The sequence below is a fragment of the Anser brachyrhynchus genome (genome assembly GCF_964034855.1).
Source record: "Anser brachyrhynchus genome assembly, chromosome: 1".
In the NCBI taxonomy this organism is placed as follows: domain Eukaryota; kingdom Metazoa; phylum Chordata; class Aves; order Anseriformes; family Anatidae; genus Anser; species Anser brachyrhynchus.
Genome location: NC_137694.1, coordinates 58,519,195 through 58,525,581, shown reverse-complemented (window position 1 = coordinate 58,525,581; position 6,387 = coordinate 58,519,195).

The window sequence follows — 6,387 nt, the reverse complement described above, 5'->3', positions numbered from 1 at the left end:
CGTGGGAGGAAGCGAGTCACGGCGTAGGGCGGGCAGGAGGCGGCTCCCCGCCGCCATTAACTCCTCGGGGCTAGCTGGAGGTTCCCCCTGTTCCCCCGTTGGGGCCGGTGGCCTCAAATGGAGGGTAGTCCTTCTCCTCCTCCTGAAGCTTCCTCACGCTGCTCCGCTCGTGGCTTTGTCCCCTTGCACGGTGGGGCTGCGGGCCCTCCCCTCAGCTGCTGGGGATGCTCCCTGGCAGGGGGGAGCGTGATGGAAATGAAGGGAAAAGCGCATCCTCCAGCCTAGGTTTGTGGGGCCCGAGGGCCTCCAGCCCCGAGGGGTGTCCCCGCTCTGCTTGGCCAGCCCAGGGGGCTCAGAGAAGTGACCCAGGTCCTGGGTGACCTGGGTAGGGTGCAGCCGCCGGCTAAGCCAGGCTTGTTTGTTTTCCTCCTGTCTACAGGTTGCTCTGCAAGCAAAAGTAGGGAAATACAGAGCGCTTCAGGCAGGTTCATCCCAGCTCAGCCATATCATAGGATCATTAGAGTTGAAAAAGACCTTCGAGATCATCTGGTCCAACCACCCCCCTACCACCAATGTCACCCACTAAACCATGTCCCTAAGCACCATGTCCAACCTTTCCTTGAACACCCCCAGGGACGGTGACTCCACCACCTCCCTGGGCAACCCGTCCCAATGCCTGACTGCTCTTTCTGAGAAGAAATGTCTCCTCATTTCCAACCTGAACCTCCCGTGGCGCAACTTGAGGCCATTCCCTCTAGTCTTACCACTCGTTATCTACGAGAAGAGGCCAACCCTCAGCTCCCCACACCTTCCTTTCAGGTACCTGTAGAGAGCAATAAGGTCTGCCCTGAGCCTCCTCTCCTCCAGACTAAACAACCCCAGTGTCCCCAGCCGCTCCTCACAGGACTTGTGTTCCAGGCCCTTCACCAGCTTCGTAGCCCTTCTCTGGACACGCTCCAGGGCTTCAATGTCCTCGTACTGAGGGGCCCAAAGCTCAACACAGTACTCACCAGAGCAGAGTGCAGGGGACAATTACCTCCCTGGTCCTGCTGGCTACACTATACCTGATACAAGCCAGGATGCAGGATGTCGGAAAGGGACATGTGTAAATGTAGTGGTCATTTATGTAAAAAGCCATGTTTTTATTGCCATCTTACTGCAGTCTAAATTGCATTGTATAACTTCAGTATTTTAGGCTTAATTCATATTTATAGGTGATACCAAGGCTAACATATTCAAAGTTAACTGTCTCACCATGAGTATTTCATTATGTTCACTTTTTTGAAGGATTGCCACCGGTTTTGGATGCCTCAGTTTCTATGAAAGTCTTCAGTTTCTTACCTAAAGATCAATCACTCCATGCTTATCATCTGTAGCTTTCATTACTCCAGTATGGTTCAACATAAAAGTGGAAATAATCAAAAACAATTCAATTTAAGAAAAAAAGCATTTCTGAAGAGTTTAGGAAGAATCCCGCCTATTAAACAGAATATGCAGACAAAAATTTTGGTTTTAAAATGATGGGAAGTTACCTTCTAAGAAAAAATGCCAGTCTTCGGCTAGCTTATCTTGCTGCTCTCCTTTGAAAGAAGAAAAATACTAGAACAAAAATGATGGTGTCTGAGTTGTAAAAGAATTACAAACATTACCATTGACCTGTGTTTGCCGTTATGGTAAGTGCCTGCCCTTTGCACCTAAATCCTTGTGGATTTTTCCACTTCTGTTATTCTTAAACAATAGCGAACATGCTATATGGCAAGAAAGGTGACTGCTAATACAGCTTTTCTTGTTGATTAAAAGAGCGCATGCAAGTAGATGGCCTTAGAAAAGTTTTACAAATCAGCTGGATGACTGTTTGCTTTAATTATGTATGAGAAATGATCATTGAACCCTGCAATTTTGGCCAAGGTATTTCTGTGGGTCTGACATTGATTGGTATTGCTTCTGAAGCTTGTGATAGGACCTTTAACCCAATGTGCCAAGACTGCCTCGGCATGACTCCACTCCATCAGTCCTGAAGCTGGACTCCCTGTTCCAGTCCCTTGAGTAAAAACAGGGTTCTCACGTTCAGTCTACTTTTCCTGCCTGAGTAAAGACACTGAGCACTAATAGAAATCACTAGCTAAGACCAAAAATATCAAGTATGACAAACAGTCAATTATATTTATATAATGAGAAAACAAAAATAGATGTGGCTTTGTAATAATAATGTTGTTTCAGAGAGTTTTAGAATGGTGGAAAGAGGTCAGAGTTTTTTGTGTGCGTGTACAGAATCTGAAGCCAGGCATTAGCCTTAAGAATCCATGACCTCTTCTGAGCCAATTTTGTCAGCCTGTGTTAAAGTCTTATTTTTCAAAGAGTTCGAAAACATTACTTGAAATTCACCGAGGAAGAAAAGTCCATGCTTTATCAGATTTTCTGTATCTGTTACAGTAGCTTCAGGGCCTTTGTGAATATTTCCCTAATATTTCTGTTATGTCTCTACCTTTTTCTCCCTGTTCTGTCCCTCCCACACCCCCTTCCAACTTGAAATAGTTCAGCAAAAGGTCTTCCCCATTGGGTTGAAGTATTCAACCTTCGACAAGAAGATGTAAGTATGGTTTGTTTTTTTATTATTTCAAGGTGTGAAATAAAAGGAAGCTTCGCAAGAGCTATAACCTTTAAGGTCTTATCTTGTTCTTCTTGATGGCTTTGTTTAGGCTAAGGTTCAAGTGTGGAAGCCTGTTGCCATCTTTTTAAAATTGAGGTTAGCTATTTCCAGAACAGGTTCTACTAGTTTTATTTAAACAAAGCAAAAAGCACTTCAGTAACCATTGGAAGGTAACTAGTGAGTAACTCTCATTCTTTTGTATGTCTTTTTTTATGTCAGCTATAAACCTTGTTGATTTCTTATGTATAGTATCAGAACATTTTTATTAAAATTCCCCAACATAGTCCAGGTGTTTCTGAAAATATATATATATATATATAGTGCCTATTAAGAATAAGAATTACTAGTCTCAAGAATTATTTTTCAGTCTTGGCAACTCTTATGTTTTTAAAACAAATAAGCCATATAGCACTTACCACTGAAGATGTCAACTACTTTCACAGCTGTAGTGATATTATTCAGAAATTAGGTACGTTTGTGTATAGGCAGAGCCTTGGCGTAGCAGGTGCCTATGCCTTTGAAATGAGAAGACGCCATCTCTGGGTTTTATGGGTTTCCACACACCGCACCAGCACCACTAGGCTGGGTTGCCCAGTCTGGCCAGGGCACAGGAAGCAGCCTGGCCAGCTCAGCTCTAGCTGGCGTGCTTTGGGGCACACTGCAGTGCCTCTACTGCACCTGGTACCCAGGCTGACTTCTTCAGAGCTCGGTAGCTTCCCGTCGCAGAGTATTTTATCCCCCTCCAGAAGAGGGGCTGCATGATGTTTATGTTGCTGTGTAATCAGAGAGCTGCTCACTGCACTGGGCAGCGGTAGTGGGGAACTCACCCCACTCTGGTTCCTGTCTGTTAAATCCAGGTGTTGAATGCAATGCTCAAGTTACAACAGAAATCCTGCTACTGAAAAGCAGTTTCTTAGTTATTCCTTGAAGACATATTTAAAAGGACATATAGAAAGAGAATAGGGAAGCAGCAGACACAGTACCTAGAATCATTCACCTGAACATACCTTCTAGTTCAAAAAATCTATCTCAGAAGTATGAGCTGAGCTGGAGAACAATTCCAGTAAGCAGTCCAACTAATTTTTATATGTGTATTCTGTAAGCTACAGCTGACTTGATTAGGTTAAGATAAATGCTTCTTAGAATATGAAAACTTAAGGTAAAATCCTTGCATTGGCCAAAATACTTGATACATACTGCTTACGATGCTAATAAGGCTTAATAACATCAAATAAAATCAATAAATAATTTATTTTTGAGGATGAAGTAATTCATCAAATGAACTAGTTGTACTGTTTCTAAATAGAGATGGAAAAATTTCTAAATCTTCCTTCCAGCAAAAGCCTGAATGTAGCCCAAAGATTTCATAACTGAGAGAATTAACAATTTTAAAGGAAAGAAGAAAGTTTGGATTGATCTGTGAGCTTGAGATTTGTCTGCTATATGCACTTCTTGGTAAAATGCTGTAAAAACTTACAGTACTACTGCAGATTTGCAGAAATTAGTGCATCTTCAAACTCGGATTTGGGGTTTTACATGTGATAGTCTTGTTCTTGCTTGAGGGCAGCCAGGAATGTCCCTTGGTAGCAAGCCAGTCAAGTGTGTTCCTCCCCAGACTGCCTTTTCTCATGTGGCAGAAGGAACCGCGGCGTGAGATGGCAGCTGGGGGCTGTGCCTCCTAGGCAGGACTTAAGTCTCCTGGAGCCAAGCTTCCAGGTTTGCCTTCCACAGGAGGGCTTATTTGCCCAAGTACATTGCCACCTAACTGCCCAGCGCCTGCTCAGGGCTGGGAGCTGTAATGCTGAAAATGGATGGTGCTGCGTGTGAGTTAATAAGCCCTGCCAGCCTTAATTGGCCGGTTTGGAAACAAGGCGGCTGTTCTGCATCCTTAGCATAATTTATTTCCAAATTTGATAATCCACCCAGAGTTAATGGAGAGCTGACTATAATTACTTTTTCCGGTTAGACTAGTTACAGGAGTAAGTCATATTGCGTTGTGTTTTCTTTTTCATATGTTCCATTATAACTTTAAAGAATGTATTGCATTATACTTCCTTTTTGGCTTAATATCTTATACTACAAGAAATTTCTGAGCAGTAGTGTGCTAGTCACATGTTTGCTAAGTCAGCTGAGTCTATTTATGCATTTAAGACAATGACAAAGAAATCTTTGAACTACAGATGACTTTTAGAGGTGTAATAACATGTAATAACTGTCTTGAATAAATATTGAAGGTATGTTAAATGACAATTGTAATAAATCACTTCAAATTTTATTTCTCTATTTATTTACAAATGAAGGATCTGAAAAAGAGTCTTGCTACTCTCACTGCCAGAAGCATCCCCAAACAATTTTTAATAGTATCGGAATACCTTACTGGTTAGATTAATAATAGGGCATCTAATGTACATGAGAACTCAGGCATAGACAGAAAGAGTATCTTGTGAATTTGTGTATGACCCACAAGATAATACCATGCTGAAATAAAATTCCATTGAAATTATTGTCATGTAACCAAGACCTCATGCTTTTTGCTTTAATGTAAAACACATGGCTTTGTTTATTTCCATTAAACACATTAGTAATATGCCAGAATGGGTATGTACAGATGTACTTGATAGTGGGATGGATCAAATTAAAACCTCTTTGAAGGTGAAGGGTGTAACTGCCATCTTTAATTTCATGTAATTTAAGTACAATTAAGTTCCATTATGTAACCATAAGGGTACTTGAAACAGCAGCAGCCTCCATCTAGATCCTGAATAAGAACATGGTTTAGAAAGCCCAAGTCTCTGATAACCGTATCAGCTAGAGGTATTGCCAGGACTAAGCCCGTGCCTGCTCTGCGCTGCATGGCTCCTACTGGTGTCCACACAGCCCTTTGTCTGGAGCCTGCCTGGTAAAGGGGATCTGGTTTACCATTTTGCATTTGCTTTGTAAGGAACAGGGTCAAACAGGGAACAGGTAGCTCATCGGTGGGGAGAAGTATTGAAATATTATAATCTAGTATTACCTTTTGTATGCACCTTTTGCAGTGCTTGGGCAGATGCTAGGGTACAGGAACTTTTCACCTGTTAAGTGCACTGCTCCCTAACTTCCTAGCCTAGCAGAGAGCTCCCCTTTTTCAGACGATAATCCTAGAGTTTGTGGGTACCTGAGGAAAAATCTTACTGTGAAAGACAAGTACCATAAAAAAAGAATAATATAAGTGTTTCATCAAAGAAATGTGCATGTGGTATGAGTTTAAAGCAAGAGAAATCTGATGCCTGGCATATAATTGTTTTATGAAATGCTAATGATTAATCTGTTAGCTATAAAGGTTACTAAAGGCCAAAATACCATGTTGCAAATGCAGGTTGGCTCCACAGGAAGGACTGTCACCCGGGTGTTGGAGGAATCACTGACTCAGAGCCCTTCTTTTATCATCTTTAAAATACATTAATATAAGTAGCACATGCAAATGTACCTAATGTCACTGTGTCTAAAACCAGCTTTCAGGCTATTTTTTTTTTAAATCTTGAGACCACCTGAACCATCCAGGCCCTGCACTCAGTGTTTTGTTTTGAACAAGAGAACTGAAACTTTCATGTTGTCTTAACTTTCATCGCTCTCTTTAATTTACCTTTCCTTGGCATCTCTCTCTTTCTGCTTAAGCTAAAAAACCTGAATGACAAGAGTTAACATTCAGATTTAGTTAAAGTTAAAACTTTTAGTTTTACTTAGAGTTGAATATTAAG